Genomic DNA, 23874 nt, shown 5'->3' with positions numbered 1-23874 from the left:
CACTGTACAAATTACAACGGGTTTTCTTTGATCAGTTAAATTGTATTGATGTCTCGAATATAATACCGTTGTATTAATTACATTGTAGAATCCATGTGCCACAAAAGAGAATACATTGTTGTACAATTACAATCACTTACCTTCGGATGTATCACATTTTATTTATAAAATCATCATAGCTTTTGTTTTGCAGGTAAAACATTTTAAACGGATATGTTTTTATAAAAATGCATATATCATAAAAGGTTTTAAGGTTTAAGATTTTATTGTAATTAAGTGTTAAATGAGGTATTCTGATATATAACATTGAAAAAAAACAATGTGTATTGGTTAATATTAACTTATAAACTTTTAAATTATACACTTGAGTGAATATTTTAAATTCACAATAATTTATACAGTTATGGTGATTTTAGTGACGTATTTGCGTCCGACTACCTGGCTACTTAACCTTTAAACACGTTTTATCAAAACAGCTTTCTTCAACTGGGTTCCATTTTCTTGATTTATTTCAGATTTTGTACATATTGTTATTATAATATATCTTATTATTTAAACACCTGATATTTTGCAAGTTTCATTCATTTCTTTTACTAAGTTAAATATTTGAAACGACAATGATTTGAAGCATGAATATTAGACCTTTTAATGAGAATGACTAATTTGAAATAAGTTTTTAAATAAATTACATAAAATATAAAATATAAAATATCTAATATATATATATATATATGTTGCAAAAAGTATTTGAAAGAAAAATAGACATTTCAAATAACAAGTACTTTTAAATACGCGCCACAACGCTCCAAATCTGTAACGTAGTTGTTTTTATCACTTTCGGCCATTGTATGATAACGTAATAAGACTTTTATTATAAACACGTTTTTAATAATTTTGTGTTATAATTATGAAATCTAATGTAGATGAATCTTGCAAGGCTGGAACCAGTAGGTTTAGCTTCAACATCGCTACCTTAGTTCTGTGAAGACTATTTTGATGCAAATATTTACTGTTTTTACTACCTTTCTAATAATTAATGTGCCTTATAAAAACACTATACAGTTAAATAAAACTGTCGATAAGATTTGAGTTTAAGTTTCAAGTCCTCAATAATTTTATTCTTGTTTTAATTACCAAATAATATGGTAAGTTATATACAATAAAATGTGATGAGTTTAGTTTCAATATATGCGGTATAGTATATTTGCAGCAAGTATTATATATATGTTATGACAGACAGAAGTTTTAAACAGTTCGAACAATAGTTATGTATAGATAGTGTATGACTTTAAAGTGTTGCTACTAAAGCCAAATAAAGTAAAAGAACATAAGTAGAGACATACTTTAAACATTCATGTTTAGAATTTAAATAATCACTTTTATTTGTTTAGAATATAATTAATCACACTCAAATAATCTAATATATTAAACCATGTTTAAAAATACATACAAATAAAATTACATACATAAAAATTCTGGATAAAGTATCATAATGGTTTGTGGCCTTATAAATTTACAAAGCCATTATTAATATAAACTTTAAAGTTATTATACAAATTATGTATTTTCTTTACTCTATGTTTTGATTAATTAGAAGGAATTTTGGTACAGTATCAGTTACACTTCTTCTTTCTGCTGATCACATTTTTCAGTAGGTTTGCCATTTATAATTTTTTGATACATTTTAGCAATTATAGGAAAATTGATCTCAATAAATCTATTTTCACAATATCCAACTGGTAATCACGTTAGCATTGGGTGCTCATTGGACAGTATGAACCTGCACTTGTTAATTTTCTTGGCATGTGTTTACTGATAGTATTTTGTACTTAATTTTATTGAATTACCTGTTACAATTATTTAAAATATGTGTTTGCAAAGATGTAAGACAAATCCAAATTGTAGTAATACTTTTTGTTCATATGTATTAAAACATACATGGTGACTTAATTATTTAATATAGACAATACTTACTTAATAGTTTTAATATTTAGATATGAACTACAGACACAAAACGATAACAAATCTAAGGGCGCCAAGTTCGGACATATACTAATGATGGAATGCGCAAATGATGGTTAGAAAACGTTAAGTGACGTCAATCTTTCGTAACATCTCTGATTGGCGTTTGATTTAATACGCGAGCTTTAAAATTGTGTCCATTTCTTTCTACTAAATTCTCAGTAATGACTTTTGTAATTTAAAAATAAATGTTTTCCTAAATCTAATTCTAAATTATAAAAATCTATCTGTACTATATTATCAATATAAAACAATATTTTTGTAGTTCTTTATCATTGCCCATTATTCTATATAGTTCCGAATTTTTGGCACTTTTAGTCTTACATCTGTATTTAAAATAGTACTAAAAATTATGTTATTCGTTAAGATGCGACAATCGATACAAAGTTGGGGAACAAATATAGAGACGCCGATTTAAATAGTTTGAAAACATTTTTTAAATAAAAGTGGGCAAATTCGTCAGCATTCAAAAAAAGACATATATCCAAAGTATATAAAGCGATTTGAAAAATAGTAGTCTAACACTATATAAGGTCAGAACGGTTGAAGCATCAAAATAAGAGATAATAGGGGAAAACTCTGTATAAACCTTTGTTCTAGCATTCTAGAACCAGCTATTTCTTCTCACAAAAAGATATATTGTTCATATATATACAACATATTGGATCCATCTTCAAGGAAACGGTTAAACATTTTCGTGGTACCAAATATATTCATAAATAGTGGAAATTTCGAATGAATCTATATATAGTAATATTTATATATAATACCTAATGCAAGTAGCTACGTGGGTTGTTAGGAAACATAATTATTCTTTTATAAATATTAACAAGAAAAATGCTAGCGTGATATAGCAGATCTCCAGTATGCTATTAAGATGAAGCATTTAATTACTTTAGATCTATAATAAATATATCCGTCAGGAAAAACACAGATTCAGGGAAAATTTTCTCGGTCATAATGAAGAACATTACGTTGAAGGAATTGGGCATTCAGAAAAAATAATTCTTAGATGTAGAGCTAGATGTAAAATAAAATACGGAAGCATAAACAGTACGTGCTGTATTTTTGGCGATTAGGGCTGATTATTTATCTGTCTGTATCTAAATAAGTATGTATGCTGAGTTGCATAAAATCGAAACCAGAAAAATTAGGAAAATACGATAGCTTTTTACTCAGCGTTATATCCCAGTTCATTGTAATAGGTATGAAATTTGAATTAGTATGAAAAGCACACAAAAGAAAACATTTTAAAATAATATATGGACATAATAATCATTGTAATAACTAAATAAAAATAAACAAAAACCTTATTTGACCTATCTACTACACGTATTTTATATTCTACTATACACACGCCATTTAGCTTAATACCTACATAAACCTATTTCTCTATTTAGAGTATTATTTTAACTACTACCAACTGTCTACTTTGATGTCGGTACCGAACCGAAACAGTTATACTAATTTACATATATTTTGTTGGTAATTTAATTTTTTGTATATGTCGCAAAATTATATTATTTTTGTATTGTTTGGACTCCGTTTGGAAGCTAAACGCTTTAACCATTATAACATAGAAGCACTTTCTACAATATTTCTATGAGATGTTATACACCATAGTCAGTGCTTAAAAAGCAAACTAAATGGCTTTTGTCCTTCCGATTTTCCGTCACATCAGCTCAGCAATAAAATGATACACAAATTACAATTACAATTAACAGATTGTGGTTTGCTTAAAACGGCTTCACCTCGGAAGTGAACTATCTTGAATAAAAAGATAATTTTGAAAATCGACCGACAATTGACAGAGAAATCGGGGAACATATATTAAAAAATATGTATATATGGCGTTTTCATTGAATATAGCCTTCTCCAGGCTAACATTTTCTAATTTGTGCGAAATGTGTACTGTTGAAATGACTGCTATTATTGTTCTTAACTTTCGTCGTCGCTTACCAGTGCATTCATGAACTCAAATCTAAAACGGTTGTACTATAATTGACGTACAATCATCGTCTGTAAGATACTACATAATAATTTGGCAATAAAAAGGATTTGGTGGGGTTGGATCCCTTATAATCTAACAAATACTCAATAAATAACTCGTATCTATTGATGTATATTAAATAAGTACGTTCGAGGTGCATCAAAAGATCTACATTGGTGGAAAATAATGGATATATACAAATCAGAACGCGACTGTATGAGTCTTCCCGGACGAGCCCGGATAAAGCCAACAAAAGTAAATTTTGAACTAAACTGATACCGAACTTTTCGATATCTGATTGTTGTAAATCATGGTCAAAGTTGCTCTTTTAAGATTGATGCTATGAATCAACACGTCTTTAGCAATATGGTCGTGTAATATTGCATACGTAAATGATAACTTTTCAAATTGAAATATTATTCTTTTATTTTTAAAATTACTCAATAACACCTAGACAAATATACGAACATAAACTTTTAAAATATAAACGTAAGATTGATAAAGAATAGAAAAAAGAAAAAGAGAAATAACTGTTTAACATTAAAAGCCTTATTAAATATTTGGCTAATTAATTGAATTTACTAACAATACGAATTATATTCGAAAGGTTGACCGACAATTATTACGTTCACTGTACGAACTATAATGACGGGTTTCGTTTGACCAGTTAAGTTGTAGTGATGTCTCGAATACCGTTGTATTAATTACATTCTAGAATCCATGTACCACAAAAGAGAATAAATTGCTGTACAATTACAATCAATTACCTCAAGATATATCACTTTTGATTTATAAAAATCATCATAGCTTTTGTTTTGTAAGTAAAAAATATTAATTTTATATAAAATATTAGTTTTATAAAAATGCATATATCATAAGAGGTGTTACGGTTTAAGATTGTATTGTAATTAGATGTTAAGGAGGTATTTCAGTATATAATGTTGAAAATAAAGCTTTTCAAGTTATACACTTGAGTGTTAATTTGAAATTCCTAATAATTTACTCAGTTATGGTGATTTTAGTGATGCATTTACGTCCAAAATATGTTTGAGGTGAGCCATATCCAATCCATTGGATTTACCAATTAGTGGAAATGGAGAAAGTATAACGACAATTAGATTCAACGCATAGACTATTTTCACCGAATATTTTGGCAAACTCTATACGTACTTTATGTCATTTCGAATTAACGTATGAGTAACCGAATGAAACGTAAATGAATAAAGTTTGTCATATGAATATGTTAGGCGGACGCCATGAACAAAAATAATTATTTTTACATACATACATATCGGATACATTATAGGGATGGAATTACATTCAGGATTGAACAAAAATTATAAAAAAATCCGTCAATCAAGCTGAACTATACATTATATATATATTCTAAAAGCTGTTATGCAATTATTTTAAAATATATTTCAGCATTATCAAGATTTAAATACCGAAACGTCTTCTTAGCAAAATAATTTCTTTTTATTATCCATATCTGTAGAAACATATAGAATTTACGCTATATTCTAAAATTTGCATTGTTTTCTATTTATTATTTTTCTACAAGAAAATTGTAATGGAAATAACAAATTAAGAAATAAAATATCAATCCCAAAATAACTTGCGTGATGTTGGAAACTCAAAAACTGTTCTCTTGGCTTTATAATTTCAATCATTTAATATGAAATTCTATTAATATGAATAATCTGTCGTGGATACAAGAATGCAAACTTAAGGATAAATGGGACTGAAAATTCTCATGAAAAAAATTTCAATTTGTATGATATTTCAAGTAGGAACTACAAAACTGTTGCTATGACCAGCAAGAAATAAAATAATAATACTTCAGGGAAACATATAACAGATTTATGTGTTTAGGCAAAGCATTAAGATCTAGACATGATTGTTTCTCAACATCACGTTAGACAGAAAGCAAAACACATTAGAACGAAAATAAAACAATTATACTGGTTAGTGGGAAGATACTCTCAACTTGATCTAAAATCAAAGAGGTTGATCTATAATACAATCATAAGGCCAATTTGGACCTATGGGGTGCAAATATGGGGTGCAAATATGGGGTTGCACTAAAAATTCAAATCAACTAGTCATACACCGCTATCAAAACAAGGTTCTTCGATTGATTACCATTGCCTATCGCTATGTAAGCAACGAAGAACTGCACGATGACCTGGAAATCAAATGGATTTGCGAAGTTATCCAAGATTTCGCCTTGAGACACGAAAGAAGATTAATCATACTAATCATAAATCATACTAAGTGGAAGCAATACAACTGCTGGACAGCGCGGAGATTGAAGCGAACAAAACCATACGAACTTATATAAAGTGTATATATTTAGTGTAAACTATAGCTATAAGTTAATAATTAATAAATAATTATAATTTTATAATTGAGGAATACATATTGATGTATTTTCTCGCACTCGTCTTGCTTGTTAATGAATCCAGGTACCTAGGAAAAGTAGTAATAAATTAACTGTAAATTAAGATTGTACTAAGCGTATCTAATAAAGATGTTATGAAAAAAATTGTCTCTCATATATTTTTCTCTAGAATGGGCACACTATGAATACCATTCCAATGTTGAAAAACATGTTAGAAAAACGCACTTTCTCATTTCTTTCTATTCCATTTATCTATATTGAACCACAGCAATAGGGATTGGGTACAAATGAATGAATTTAAATATTGAATGGGGCCTTCCATGTATATAGTCTAGATCTAATCATCTTTTCCGAGAAGTTTTAAACATTATTTTAATAAAAAGACATAAACTTTAAATGGACATATTACACAGCAACTTAACGCTGAAAAATGAGTTTGCCTCAGACAAGAAAGGTTATCAGGCTTAGACGGGTTATTTATCAGATTCAAGGACGCCAGGTCGATTTTCTGACAAAATTGCCCGAAAATATTGACTACTAAATTGATTTTTAATTGAAAAAGTTGATGTGTATGCCGGTATATCACTTTTATATATAAAAAAATAAACATAGCAGATCTTCTTTTATTATGTAGAAGTTCAGTAACACATTTGATCAATTATGATACTGTTTGCTATATTGCTAACATTTTCTGAATAATATAACAAGATATTAATTAATCTAAGCAATATTTTCAGTATAATTTGAAGTAAAATGAAAATTGGTGGTGCTAATTTATTACAGTTTGTGTTAAAGTTATCTTAGAACTTTAAGATTAATGCTTAATTAGATCTGACTAATTTTACGATCCAAGATTCATATTAGGTAGTAGTTGGTGTATCGCGAAATGTATACTTGATACAACTTCCTTTACAGAAAATCTATAGGAAACTCATAAAATTTGTAAAGTTAATTTATAGTTTAACAGTTATTACATTTGCCGGCTTGGTGGTGCAGTGGTAAAGGCGACAGAATGGCTCACTTGCTCTTGCAATAGTAGCGCCTTCGAATCCTGTTGGGGCATGGTCGTAAATTTATGTTTGAGATTGTTTAATATTTTTGATTTTCTTAGGCAAGAGTGCAAAATCCAACAAGGAAAATGATCCCAGTCACGCCAGTAACCAGGCTGGGTAAAACCGGATGTCTTCTGAGATTATTTCTAAAGTTAGTCCCTGGCCAGTCACTGAGCTTAAGGTCAAGGACCATGGTTCGGAGCCCACATTAAATTGTTGGTCCAGTCCCGATAAACCCCTACTGGATAAAAGAGACTATATATATAATCTCGCTTAACTTCAACTACTTGGTTCAAAATTTCTCCCACATCAGCATTCCTTTCGAATATTTGGAGTCTAAAAGATTGAGAAAATTAACATCTACTACCCCTCAATTTCTCCATTGCTTGCGATGTGCTTCCTAGAAACAATTTATTCGAGTTTGGGAACAGATATAAGTCTGAAGGTGTCAAATTAGGGGAATAGAGGGGCATGTCTGTGTGCACAGATTCGTTATCCTGGTGAATAGAGATTCTTTCTTCTTGAAGCCTCTTCTTTCAAATTTTGGTTTTAACTGAATATAAACACCGATTTCTATCAACTGCTTCTACTGGTGTTTCCTCTCTAGTGGGTAGTAGTCGATCTTATTGGTGGGTTGGATCCCCATAGAATCCACCAAGGACTGCCGAAAATAGTTTTCTTATTTGCTACTGACCGTTAGTGACAAATTAAATAATTTGGCCAAATTCAACATTTAAGTTGAAACAATTTGTACATTATATACTGTTTTCGAGAGGATTAGGTTGCTTCTTACAAGTTCTGGCATAATATGAGTCTAAATACGTGGTAGTTTATGCTTTTGGTGGATTGGTAATCCACAAACAAAATTAATTTTCGATAAAAAAATGGAGACTGAATTGACAAACACTTTCTTGTATGGTGTTATTCTTTGTCATTATTTAACATAATTTAAACCCTTAATATTTTATAAACGCCTCCATATTTTCCACTGTCAGTAAAATATTTAAATTAGATTTAATTTAATCAGAAAACGTTCCTATGAAAGAAGAGGGATTATTGGCATCAAGTTTTTAGTTCTAATATTGACCAATACATGGACATTCAGATCACATTAAGTAATCAGTGACAGAACGAATGAAATCAGAACATATACATCAGCTGAAACTCAAACTTAACTCAAACCATAACGTACATAAACTAAAATAAATGATGACATAATTTATTATATTAAATAAGATGGTATCGCACCTGTTGTTCATTGACATTCACCTTAATTTAGACCAAAACAGGAATTAAAAGCTATTATTATCGAATTATTCATTCAATTATCAATGCCATCGTCATATACGCGACCAGTTTAAGGTCACGCCGGCTGTAGAATCTTCACGTGCCTTCTTCGCATTTACGTTTTTCAAGCACGTTTTTCGTCTGTTTTAATCGACACACATATGTGAGTTCGCTTACAGGACCTAAGTAAAAACTTGTTGGACATTGTAGGTCATGACGGTGAAAAAGTTCATTTTTAAGTTGGTCTTAATAACCAGAATATGGTTATCAAGTAGGTCATCAGTACCTAATTTTCAAAATCGCATTGGTTGTTATTTCAAAATTTTATATATTATTTTTATTTCAAAATATTATTGTAAAGGATTATTATATTTATACATCAAAAACATAAATTTTCGACTATGTCCCAGCAGGATTCGAACCCGCGACTATCGCAACAATAGGTGGACCGTTCTGTCCAAGTCGACGCAAATATTTTGATCAATCATAAGTGAAGATGTCAGGTAACAATGTAAACAACTGTTAAACGCTCTAACCCAACTGTTAAGTTTGATGGTTTTGAAATTTCTCTACATAAAATAAATTCGTATTTAGAGTTATAAACATGGTTTTCTATAAAGCTTAAAAAGCATATTTTAATATTACTAAAACTTAATTTGACGATTTTTTCAATATATGATCAGAAATATATTTGATATTTTTTATTTTATTATTATAGATATTTATTATTTTTTAAATGGCTAATTTTCTCCATCTATGCAAATTATGTAGTTAGTTTCACTTTATCAACATATTTTTATTACTTCATTTATGTAATAATATAACTTTTATCTTTTAGACATATTTTCAGCTAAATATACATTAAAAAACAATAAATTCTATAAAATATCAGGCTTATATGATAAAAGAATAGTTTCAGTACTTATATTATTAAATAAAATTTGTTCATCGTTACTCTTACTGCAGATATCAGCCATAGTCAACTAAACAAATTGAACGACGTATTGCTGCAAAAAATGTTGGAGAATACTTCGATTAATATATACGTTGTCATTCTCAATAAATGCATTTTTAAGGTGAAAAATGATCAGAACACATTCAAACACCCAAGATTTTCTAAGAGCAATCACAGCGTTAGCTCTTTAGTTTTACCTTCTATAATACGGTTAATGTATGTTATATAAAAATTTTAACCTTGTATTTAATAAATAAGACGCAACAGTAGTTCTAGACATATCCTCAGCCAAACCCAACGCAGTACAATACTAAATTGACTAAGCTTCCAACACTCGTTCCTGCCCAAGAGTTATTTGTCGATTAGTAAACACCAATGCCACTATAAATAAGAACCCTGATGCAAATACTAGAGAGAGATTGCATCCAGCTGATGCAAGCTTAAATAGAGATTGTAAGCAAACAATAGCACATAACATACAATTAGGTTTGCGGGTCGACCTAACCTAAGTACTAATCAATTTTTCATCTTCATCTTTCTAACAGTGAATATATCAGGTTTAGTTGCACCCACGACTTTATGTTATTTTTTGTAGTTCAAGTCATTTTTAATTATTGTCAATTTTAAAACGTTTTTTAACAAGAGTTAATACCAATGAATACAGCTTAAAAAAAGGAAACAGAAACTATCATTAACTATTAAAATATATAAAGCACTAAATTAAGATGTAGTATTTCATTCATTAGGGTTGCCAGAAAAATACTGATATATCAATACTTTCCTCAAAGAATATATTTTTCATGTATTGATAGTTGTAAGCGAGAGTATCGAACTTTCGCTCCCCGGATCGCTAAGTAAATTGCGTCGAAAAATAATATTGGAACGGAAAAAGTTCGATAGACCAACATAGAGGTTTTGAAGAAGCGTTTCGAACCTTTGGACATCAAGTGAGTTTTGCCTGCACAAATTAAATATCGATATTGTTTAAAAATATCGATATATCTAAATATCAATATTTCCTCCCCGGCCTGCATCCATACTTTATATGTTGCGATGGACTATCGAAAGGATATTAAAACTATAAAAACAATTATCATTAATTACTGTTACTACTCAGTTTATAACTCGTATTTAAATAAAATATATTATTACAAAATACGAAATAAATTATATATCTGGAAAAGGGTCCTCTAGTTAGCGATACTATTTTAGCCAAAAGGTAAAAGAAATAAAAGATTTCGTTCAATATCGTGTATAGATAGTGGTAAGTGAGAGTATCGAACTTTCGCTCCTCGGCTCGTTAAGTAAACTGCGTCGAAAAATAAGACTGGACCGGAAAAAGTTCGATAGACCAAACTAGAGGTTTTGAAGGAGCCTATTGAACTTTTGTTTTGAGATTATAATAAAAGAAACCAATAAATATCGAAATATAGATATTTTCTCCGTGGCCGACTTCTGTACTATATATGCGATGAACTATCTAAAGCATATTAAAGCTATAAAAAGAATTCTCATTAATTACTGTTACTATTCAGTTTATAACTCGTATTTAAATAAAATACATTATTACAAAATACGAAATAAATTATATATCTGGAAAAGGGCCCTCTAGTTAGCGATACTATTTTAGCCAAAAGGTAAAAGAAATAAAAGATTTCGTTCAATATCGTGTATAGATGGTGGTAAGTGAGAGTATCGAACTTTCGCTCCTCGGGTCGTTAAGTAAACTGCGTCGAAAAATAAGACTGGAGCGCAAAAAGTTCGATAGACCAAGCTAGAGGTTTTGAAGGAGCCTATTGAACTTTTGTTTTGAGATTATAATAAAAGAAACCAATAAATATCGAAATATAGATATTTTCTCCGTGGACGACTTCTGTACTATATATGCGATGAACTATCGAAAGCATATTAAAGCTATAAAAAGAATTCTCATTAATTACTGTTACTATTCAGTTTATAACTCGTATTTAAATAAAATACATTATTACAAAATACGAAATAAATTATATATCTGGAAAAGGGCCCTCTAGTTAGCGATACTATTTTAGCCAAAAGGTAAAAGAAATAAAAGATTTCGTTCAATATCGTGTATAGATAGTGGTAAGTGAGAGTATCGAACTTTCGCTCCTCGGCTCGTTAAGTAAACTGCGTCGAAAAATAAGACTGGAGCGCAAAAAGTTCGATAGACCAAACTAGAGGTTTTGAAGGAGCCTATTGAACTTTTGTTTTGAGATTATAATAAAAGAAACCAATAAATATCGAAATATAGATATTTTCTCCGTGGCCGACTTCTGTACTATATATGCGATGAACTATCTAAAGCATATTAAAGCTATAAAAAGAATTCTCATTAATTACTGTTACTATTCAGTTTATAACTCGTATTTAAATAAAATACATTATTACAAAATACGAAATAAATTATATATCTGGAAAAGGGCCCTCTAGTTAGCGATACTATTTTAGCCAAAAGGTAAAAGAAATAAAAGATTTCGTTCAATATCGTGTATAGATGGTGGTAAGTGAGAGTATCGAACTTTCGCTCCTCGGGTCGTTAAGTAAACTGCGTCGAAAAATAAGACTGGAGCGCAAAAAGTTCGATAGACCAAGCTAGAGGTTTTGAAGGAGCCTATTGAACTTTTGTTTTGAGATTATAATAAAAGAAACCAATAAATATCGAAATATAGATATTTTCTCCGTGGACGACTTCTGTACTATATATGCGATGAACTATCTAAAGCATATTAAAGCTATAAAAAGAATTCTCATTAATTACTGTTACTATTCAGTTTATAACTCGTATTTAAATAAAATACATTATTACAAAATACGAAATAAATTATATATCTGGAAAAGGGCCCTCTAGTTAGCGATACTATTTTAGCCAAAAGGTAAAAGAAATAAAAGATTTCGTTCAATATCGTGTATAGATAGTGGTAAGTGAGAGTATCGAACTTTCGCTCCTCGGCTCGTTAAGTAAACTGCGTCGAAAAATAAGACTGGAGCGCAAAAAGTTCGATAGACCAAACTAGAGGTTTTGAAGGAGCCTATTGAACTTTTGTTTTGAGATTATAATAAAAGAAACCAATAAATATCGAAATATAGATATTTTCTCCGTGGCCGACTTCTGTACTATATATGCGATGAACTATCTAAAGCATATTAAAGCTATAAAAAGAATTCTCATTAATTACTGTTACTATTCAGTTTATAACTCGTATTTAAATAAAATACATTATTACAAAATACGAAATAAATTATATATCTGGAAAAGGGCCCTCTAGTTAGCGATACTATTTTAGCCAAAAGGTAAAAGAAATAAAAGATTTCGTTCAATATCGTGTATAGATGGTGGTAAGTGAGAGTATCGAACTTTCGCTCCTCGGCTCGTTAAGTAAACTGCGTCGAAAAATAAGACTGGACCGGAAAAAGTTCGATAGACCAAACTAGAGGTTTTGAAGGAGCCTATTGAACTTTTGTTTTGAGATTATAATAAAAGAAACCAATAAATATCGAAATATAGATATTTTCTCCGTGGACGACTTCTGTACTATATATGCGATGAACTATCGAAAGCATATTAAAACTATAAAAACAATTATCATTAATTACTGTTACTACTCAGTTTATAACTCGTATTTAAATAAAATATATTATTACAAAATACGAAATAAATTATATATCTGGAAAAGGGTCCTCTAGTTAGCGATACTATTTTAGCCAAAAGGTAAAAGAAATAAAAGATTTCGTTCAATATCGAGTATAGATAGTTGTAAGTGAGAGTAACGAACTTTCGCTCGTCGGGTCGTTAAGTAAACTGCGTCGAAAAATAAGACTGGACCGGAAAAAGTTCGATAGACCAAACTAGAGGTTTTGAAGGAGCCTATTGAACTTTTGTTTTGAGATTATAATAAAAGAAACCAATAAATATCGAAATATAGATATTTTCTCCGTGGCCGACATCTATACTTTATATGTTGCTATGAACTATCGAAAGCATATTAAAACTATAAAAAGATTTCTTATTAATTACTGTTACTATTCAGTTTATATTAAATAAAATACATTGTTATAAAATATAAAATAAATTACATATCTGGAAAAGGGTTCTCTAGTTAGCGACACTATTCTAGCTAAACGGCAAAAGAAATAAAACATTTCGTTCAATATCGAGGGATCTTAGTGGAAGTAGTTTCACGCTCGACGGGACGCAATTTGTTTCATTGCTTTGAAACCAAATTCGTGTGACGTTCACCATCGTCAGAATTTTACCGATTGTGCACAGATAAATAACGAATTTTATACTATGTATGTTTTATTGCTAGTGGCGTAACGGTTTTATCTGAAAAGAGGAACCGAGCATATCTATTGTGAAATTACTTATTACTATGACATAATATATAAATTGGTATGATAATTTATAAATTGAATAAAAATGTTTTTCGTTAGTATGTGGTTCGCGAAATTTTTACTGTTATGGAAGTAAAACGAAGAATAATGAATGAAAATAATTCCAAAAAATATCTCGGATTTGATCTAGTAACTGGCAGAATTTTACAAGAACTGTCAGAAATCTGCTTCAATATTTATTTTTAATGCCATGTTATGTCTAAATTACTTCCCTAACTCTTGGAAAGCGGTGCAAATCATTATGATTCTCAAACCAAAAATAATTTAAATAGGCATTGACATTGACATGATATCCAAGGTTTTCGAGAAACTATACGTCAAGATACTCAAAATTATCACAGAAATAAGAAATATTATTCTAGAGCATCAATTTAGTTTCCGTTCACAAATTGGTTAAGCAAATAAATAAAAACTTAAATTTAAAAAAAATGCAAAAATAACTCGGCTGCATTCCTCGATATATCTCAAGATTTTGAAGATATGGCACACTGGACTACAAGTTAAATTAAAAATTCTTCTGCCTCATCCACACTTTCAAAACAGTATCAACAACAACAACACGTATCTCACAGACATACATTTTATTGCGCAACAGGGTGACGAATACAGAAAGAATACACTGAACTATATCCAATATATTCAGTTATTTAGCGAGGCAATGTCCTTAGCCCATTGTTATACCTCAAACACTACTATTGCTGACGATACCGTGAATTTTTTATCTCACGAAGATCCAATATCAGCTACAAGTAAGCTCCAACTTCATCTCAACCAAATTCATTTGTGGTTAAAAACGTGGCGTATCTGTGATGATAAGACTTATCTAGACTCGCAAGTAAATAATATTTAATATCTGGGAATGAATACGAATCGCCGCTCAAATTCAAGGAAATATGTACTAATAAAGAGTATACTACTTGGACTAAAACTGAGCCAATTATACTGGCTCATAGGGCCTAAATCCAAATTATCTTTGGATATTCCTATAAAGTCAATTCTTAGGCACATATGGACGTAGGGTATCGATCTCTGGGGTAATACTAACAAATCCAACATAGCCATGCTTCAGAGATTCCAAAATAAAGTGCTACGTGCCATAGTTGACGCCCTGCCATATTATGTCAGTAACAGTCTAACCCATTAACTCAACTAGTCATAAGTATGTAATGTTATGATGAAAATAATACATGTCAATATTATTTATTCTACTGACATTAATTTTAACACTACATAAGCTAAGTTTCGCCAAAATAACAGCGTCGTACCTTCATATTTTTTGAAAATGTCATTCTTAAACCTGATAACCATTTTATTCTATGGAAAATATTCAAAAGATTGGTGTCACATGAATTAAATGACAGGGAAATAGAGTCCAAAAATCGTTAGTGAAATATTGCTTCAAAGGTACAAAAGGAAGTAATTTTTGCATCTAATAGTAACAGATAATACAAAATGTATTAATTTTTAAAATTCCAGGCTAAAAAAAGTATTGCTCTCAGCTAGTCAACAACATGCTCTGTGTCTGGTGGGAACCGTTGAAACCTCAAGAAACAGTTAATACTGATTGCTACCGAAAAGAAGTAATCAATTTAAAGTGAATATTGATCGAAAAACGCCCACAATACGCTCAAATACATAATAAGATGATTTTGCAGCATAATAACGCGCCGCCTCTAGCGAAATACTGTCAAAGAAATATTGAAATGCCTAGAGTGTGAAAATTTGTCGCGCTTAGTGTACTCTCCAGACTTGGCTCCATTCGACTACCACTTTTTTGCATCGGTGAGGCATACCTTTACAGATTAGCACTTCGCCAATTTGAAAGAAGTTAAAAATTACTCGGTGAACAGTAGCTTAAACGAGAAACTCCTCTTTTGGGATTGCGTCCATAAGTTGTCTGTGAGATGAACAAAATGTATAGAATCAAATAGCCAATACTTTGAATAAATAAATGTTCTACTATGCATTATAAATTATGTATCTTCGTTAATTCAAAAACCAGAAAGGAACTACCGATATACCATCTATTTTTTGTGAATATTCTTTTGAAATAATTTATGTAACCTAATCGTGCCAATCATTTCGTTAATACCTCTCATACATTTTGTTTATTTTCATTTTTATAATGACTTTCTGTTACTGAAAACCACTATACAATTATGTATCTATCTACAAATTTGGTTGAATTGGTACTGGCCCTGTTTGATTTTCTGCTAATGGTTGGTTCTCTATTAAATGGGACACAAACGTAATATCCTCTCTTCCAAAAATCAGTCCAAAGGTGATGTTCCAATATGCGATGATTTAAATTGTAGCAAGTAAAGATAAACTTAACCATGTTTAATTTAGCAATAGAATGTGAAACCTTAACATGAGATCTTCAAAATTCAAAAGATCTACAATATTCCAATATTCGATTTATAATTGAGTAAATACATTTAAATGACAAACTCGTACTTTATTCTAATTGTAAATATTGGTAAATATGTTTGGAATTTTGAAAAAGTTTTATAACCTTAACACCGATTTTAGAATATCTATATTACTATAAAATAAATATTTAAATTATAACCTAATAATTCCCAAAATCATCACAGTGGCGTCACAAAAACTGCAGATATTTTGTTTTCAAGGCTTATTTACAAAACATTTCGCTACAGCTTTTAAACAAGTTCACAATTATATCCTACAATATCTGATATTTATCAAATTAATTAATATAATATAATAATATGAAACAAAATGTTATAAATGACAGTTACAAATTAACTCAGGTGGATATTAATGAATATTAAAAATTATCGATGAGGTAATAAAATAATTAATTGGGTAAAAGTAATTTAATTATTTTTCACATTTTTCAAAGTGAATTAATTCATATTAATTTCAAATATTAAACACTATATATATGAAAATTCTGACACAAAAACCTGAATTAATTGGTTTGCACAAGACTCTTTTGGGTGCAGATTTACAACATTAGTGATTTTTGCAGACACCGATACAAATTGGACAAAGTCCTACCCATACTCTAGATTCATAAAAATTTCAACAAACCTAGGAATCTCTTCTAATGTTTGGTGAGTCAATAAAGATGCTTTTCTTCTTGGTCTTGTTGATCAGTTCTGACCGTCCTCCCCATCCAGTTTTGCAACCTTTAACAAAGTTTCTCCAGGGTTCGACTATGATAATTTTAAGATGGGTACTCGATCTATTAATTTTTTTAGAGATAGTTTACATAGAACTCAAGATCAAGTTTCCTTAAGCATCGAGTTTTTGATTCAAAGGGTTCAAAACTGTTTTATGATCGATGATTGACCCCTTAAAATTCCTTAACTACTAATAATAGGAATTCCATTAATATCAATAAATATCATACCAGATGTTGCTACTTATTTATAAGTCACATATTAGGAAAATCCGATAATACTTTTCCCCAACCCTATGTTAGGTGATCGATGATAAAATATTTAGAGTATCAAATGGAAACCTAATATTTTATTGGCTGCAAAAAAACTTATTATGAAATATCGTTAGACCATAGGATTAGTTATAAAAACATATCGACTATATTGAATTCATATTATTACATTATAATTAGGAAGCGCATTAAATAAATGCATATATTATGCTACAAAAAATCGGCATAAAAATTACAAATATCCTTTAACACAAAATGAAAGTAAAATTGAAACGAAGAAGCTATACAATATATATGTATTGTAAAGTGAATGGGTTTAATACATACGTCGGATATTTGCCAAGCGGATTCATTATTTCCCCACTAAATGTAAAAGTCAAGGGAATATTTTGCGACTTGATAATTAGGCTATAATAAATTATTTTTTGTTTTCGTTGACAGACGTGCACGCATTGACCAAGAATAGTGTGAGTGTTAGATTTTTCAATCACTTCACTAACACCATTTAACCTCCATACAGCTCAATATATAACATTAGTTTATATTACTTAATTTATACTCATTTTTTGTAGTACAATTTCATATAAAAATAGTCAATATAAAAATAGTCAACACTATGCTCAGTCGTTAAAATTATTTTTATTATTTTCTATAAACCTTTCTGTGGTACTCGTAACTTACGAATACAGGTATGAAAGAAACTTCAACTATTTATCGATTAAGACATGTTCTATTGATCAACACATATGCTAGTTGCACAGGGATAAAAGTGATAAATGGACAACACGCGAGAGAACTTCCATTCCCAAGATCAAGAAGGTTTTCTGAGTTAAGACAATGTAGTTGAAAGTAGAGATGTCGAAAAAATATCCATATAACGACGTTTCGATATTTTTGCCCGACATATCGATATTTTTGATAGCCGATATTTTTCGATATTAAAAAAAATCAAATATATTTCTTATAGACATAATAAAAAACTTTTTAAAATATTTGGGGAATATCGATATCTTTTTTGTGTCGATATATCAATATTTTTATTTTTTCAATATTTAGTAGTTGTTGCAAGTTGTTTCATATCGAAATATTTTTTCTCCTACATATCGATATTTTTAAAAATTTCGTCATGCTGAAGAATAGCATCATTGTATATTTGCTCATATTCTGACCCTTTTTCACGCATTTCTAGGATCTAACGCATTAACTGTAATCGATGGCGACACCCATTGATGGTTTCATTGTCCTCGTCTCCAAATTTTTTTCCTATCTTATATCTAGAATGATGTTTGTCTTTGGTGTAAGAATGAAGCTTGAACATGAGTTTTATTAAAAATGTAGTCGATGAAATTTAACACACTGTAATACAGTCTGCCGTAAATCTTTTAAAATTAATTTATAGGCCGATATATAATAACTTGTTAGTATATATTGACGTATAATATTTACAACTAATCGAAGTTATAGCTTTTATATTTTGGGGCTTCAGATCAAGAATGATCAAAGAGCATTTCATGACCTTTCAGACCGCTTTGACAGTTTAACTCGCTTGGCATTCAGCTGTTGACAAGAATCAATTGGAAATGACATTTCAGCCGTTTCAACATCACGGTTTCATTGGTTGCCGAGGTAAAAAAGAAAAATTTGCTGAAGCATATTATGACTGCCGATTAAAAGTGGATCTGCCACAACAATCTTAATCGAAAAAAAATATTGATTAGTCCAGGAAAGTAATCCATTGATCCCGAAGAGGCTATAGGGTTTTCCTGCATAAGGTGATATCACCAAGTTCTAGTGTATTGGAAATAGTAAAATCGAATAAATAATATATATAGTTAGTAGAGTTAATAGTTAGAATGAGGTTTTGATAAATTACATAGTGTTGTAAAGCGTTATTATTTTATGAAATACTCTATAAAACTATTTCGATACATATTAAAAATATTTGTTGAAACATCAGTTATGTTAGATACGAACATAACACAATCGCTAACTATAAAAGACAACCGTCCCATGTATGCCCAAAAAATGTACTTCTTCAAATGAATCTGTACATAATTAAGGGCAACAATACTTTGCTCTTAACGGAATAACAAATTATGAATTAGTTTTTATCTGTATTATTATTAAAGCAAAAATATACTGGTATTAATTTTGTGAATGTCAAAATTTACATATCAAGATATTTTAATTAAAAATACCGTTAAAGAAACATGTCTCCCAGTTTAAAATCAAGTGAATTATATTAATTTTGCTTAAACAACAATTTTATATTTATGGTGCTTTTAAATCTATTTTAGTCATATGTTAGGTGCTTGAATGTTTTTTTGATCAGTTATATCTATCAGTGAAAATTCAAAGTATCAATGTTTGAAATCGATCGTTTTGGCATTTCTCTGCACAAAAATATTTTGATTGATTTATGGGTTCGTTATTGGCTTTTGTTTCAATTATATAAAATAGGTAATTTTGATTTAAATTGTAAAGAGCCACCAAGGGGACCAAATAAGTTTAAATACAATGACTTGCAAGGCTTATTGAACGAAAATTCAGCTCAGACTCTCAATGACCTTTCAGACCGCTTTGACAGTTTAACTCGCTTGGCATTCAGCTGTTGACAACAATCAATTGGAAATGACATTTCAGCCGTTTCAACATTACGGTTTCATTGGTTGCCGAGGTAAAAAAGAAGAATTTTCTGAAGCATATTATGACTGTCGATGAAAAGTCGATCTGCCACAACAATCTTAAGCGAAAAAAATCATAGATTAGTCCAGGAAAGTAATCCATATTGATCCCGAAGAGGCTATAGGGTTTTCCTGCATAAGGTGATATCACCAAGTTCTAGTGTATTGGAAATAGTAAAATCGAATAAAACTATAACTGCAAATGTATACTAACGTCAATGAATGACGTATATTGCATATATTTGTGTACATACAATGTTGTATTTAATTTCTTTTAATCTGAGAAAACGATCATAATGGAACGTGCCTAACTCAAACTTATTTATATGTATTTTCTAGGAACAATTCGACATACAGATCAGAAAGTGTTTTTCGAAATTAATGTTGCTATTCAAAAGCGCCTAAAGTAAATATATAAAGCTATGAGAGAATTCAACCAATAAAAATAACATATTATTGAAATAATAGTATATTTTGTCTCTGTCTGAATTTTTAATTTGTAACATAACTTAATATTAATAATACATAACTTTAATTAACTAATTAAAGTTAGTTTATAAGTGTTTACTTTTTTCAAGAAAATTATTGCAATTTAGTAATTTTTAATAAAGAGAGATTAAGGAAAACCAACTGCAAGTTTTGAACGTAAAGTTGTTTCGTAATATCATTGAAACTACGTCAATCAGGATTATCTAAAGGGATTATTTCCTATTAAATTTAAAACGTATTTGTTTTATTAAGTTAGTCAGAAATTAATTTCATACTTTAATCATCAAAGTTAAATTACTAAGACATAATTTTACTACTTATAAACATTATTAATTATTTATTCGCTGTGCTAATATTAAGTAGGTTTCTCTGGGAAATATTGTGACGAGTTTTCTGGTTAATATCTTATGATGTAAAGCTCCAGACATATACCTGCTTACAATCACATATATATGTGTAAGATTTGATATTACTGCAAGGATAAACACATAGTTGAAACTACTTTTTTTGGTGCCTATTAATACTACTGTTTCTAGTAATCAGGCTAGAATATTTCCGTTTTTATATTATAACTAGGAAGTACTTCCATTTTCTGGTATATTAATTCTAGAGCTCATCAGCTTTGATATATTGATTTGACGAAGATTGATTTTTGTTATTTCATATTGTAATATATGTTCCTTGTTCATTGATGACTTTTTGCAACCTTGCTGGTAAAACTGTAATATAAGAAAAATATACTTAATTATGGAACTTTTTAGATTAAGTAAGAGATGTAAGTTTTAAACTTTTAAGCACAAATCTTTTTTTTGAAGTCATTTTACAGGTGTAAGAGACTTTTGCAGAGAGTGTAACATATGGTAGTCCATATTAGAAAAAGTAAATTTTAGCGCGTGCGTTTTCCATTCATCAATTCTGGTAACCTTATTTTAGTAGAGAGCTGACTTAATAATCTAGTGAGCGTACTTGGTCTTAACCATAAAAAATTAAAAATCGCAAAACAAAAGAAAACCATAAAACTTGATCAAACATTATTTTCTAATGAATTTTATAATAAAATACCGTTGAAGCCAGATAATTAAACGATAATGTCAATACTAATAATGATGGACGCTTTGATCTTCCAAAATTGCACAATAGAGAAGATAAAATATAGAAGTTATTGTTCTGATCTTAGAATGTTATCTTTGCGAAACATGCAACAAAAAGCGTAGATTGAAATAGTATTGATGATCATATGAAATAAAGAATTAATTCTCGTGTATTCATCATATACGTCATATTTTAATCCAAGTGGTTATTTGTGCTGATAGCTCTAAAGACAACTCCAGAGAGAAAGTGAGAGAAAGAGAGGAAAACTAAAGACTAATTAAAACAGTAAAACTCACTCTTCTTCTGAAACTTTAATGGCGAAAGTGTATTTTTGTTTTGTGTTTTGTACAATTTATTGTCCTAGTTTACTTCGATTAAAAGTTCAAACAAAGTATCCCCGAAATGAACCTTAATTCCCTTTTCGTGGCTTCGCAAAATAATACAGTAGCTTTTAAAGGTCGTCCCATTGCTTTTGATAAAAGCAAAGCAAATACACGTATAAAAATTAAATTTAATTATCGATATGGAGCAATATTTATCTGTTTTATGTTTAAAATGACAAAGGTCAATGAATAATCATGTTATATGTCAAGTTATGAAAGGTGTAGGATTTAAAGACAAACAATTATTTTACTTGAAAACTCTTCTATATTATAAGAAATAAGCGACGACCCAATATTGACGGCACAGACTTCACTGCCAGTCAGTCCTCAGGCCTCTCAGTCCTATTTTAATGTAAATGTAAAAACTTCACTCATCATATCCACATTTTAGTGTGAGATACTTTTTTCATCTTTTTTTTTCGAAATAGCCTCCATAGGCGTTTGAGTAGGAAATAATGTCAGAATTAACATGACTGATTGACAAAATATGTCATATTGAACAAAATATACAAAATATACGATGGTGTTTGCTACCAATCAAGCAGTTATGAAAATGAAAGTGTCTAGAGGAATGGTGAGAGTTGTAAATTTTATTTAAATCAGGTATGGTTGCACTAGTGACATGATGGAGGAACGATCACCCCGGAATTTCCTTTCATATGATTTTGAAGAAGAGGAACAAAACAACAAGTTTTATTCTAAGAATGTTAGATGAGAAAATGTATCTTCTGATAAATGTATGACGATTGGTTACGGATTTGAACATATGCTTTGTAGATTTGTTGACTGTATTGCTATAGAGTACTGCTGATTTTGTTGATCTTATTCATGTTTTTGTATCTATTTCGATTAACAACAGTGACAAATGTTAATCTGTCTATAAATGTTACAAATGATACGTGCAAATTCTCCATTCTTGAAAACTCTACTGAAAGTTTAGTAAATATTTATTCACAATAATATACCGGAAACGATATATCTACTTTCTCAATAATTTTTTTTCTAAAAACGCGTTTTATTTTTGATATAATATATTCTTTTTTATTCCTTTTTTACATCTTTTATTCCTTTCAAAGATTCTCCAAATAGACCAGTGATGACCTCTTCATTCGACCCAAATCTCTTCAGGCCAACAATTTATTTAGGTTAAGAAATAGTCGTAGGGGGGCTAAATATGGACAATAAGATGGAATGGGTTTGTATTCTTAATTCAATACATTCACTCAAAAGTTTTTCCATTTTTTTATACCTTTCAAGAACTCTCCAAATAGGCCAGTGATCTTCCTCGTCATTCGACCCAAATCTCTTCAGCCCAAAAAATTATTCAGGTTTTGAAACAGGAAATAGACACAAGATGCTAAATATGGACAATAAGCTAGATAGGGTAACAATTCCTAGCCCAGTTTATGAGTTATTACCTTGGTGGCTACAGACATGTGTATCTGTGCATTGTATTGAATAATTATGGTGTATTGAATAATATGCGCAAGTGATCGTTGTACCCCTTCTAAGATAATTGTTACGAATGAAACTGCGAGCATCCCAAAAGTCAGTGGCCATAATAGTAACCTTAATTGTTACACGTTCACCTGGAGAAACCATCAGTTTTGGTTGCTCCTTGGTCACTGGCGCCTTGTGATATATCCATGTTTTGAAACAGCGCAAAACCCCATTCGTATTGCGGCTGA

General features: G+C 29.9%; 1 protein-coding gene across 3 annotated transcripts in view; it reads right to left on the bottom strand.

Annotated features, from left to right (window-relative positions):
• Nucleotides 1-23874, bottom strand: part of hdly (hadley) — a 111337-nt gene that overhangs the window by 76096 nt on the left and 11367 nt on the right. The window contains exon 1 of one of the 3 annotated variants that reach the window (XM_076403733.1): nucleotides 1975-2024. The exons of the other annotated variants lie outside the window; for them this stretch is intronic. The gene's annotated coding sequence lies outside the window, so the exon portion shown is untranslated. Of the gene's footprint in view, nucleotides 1-1974; nucleotides 2025-23874 lie in introns of those variants that run through there. 3 annotated transcript variants of the gene reach the window in all.

The sequence above is a fragment of the Rhynchophorus ferrugineus genome, unplaced genomic scaffold, assembly GCF_030347505.1.
Source record: "Rhynchophorus ferrugineus isolate W39M unplaced genomic scaffold, kcgeb_rfMv2 rfM4, whole genome shotgun sequence".
In the NCBI taxonomy this organism is placed as follows: domain Eukaryota; kingdom Metazoa; phylum Arthropoda; class Insecta; order Coleoptera; family Curculionidae; genus Rhynchophorus; species Rhynchophorus ferrugineus.
The sequence above is the reverse complement of the archived record's forward strand: the minus strand, read 5'-3'. Positions and strand labels throughout refer to the sequence as shown.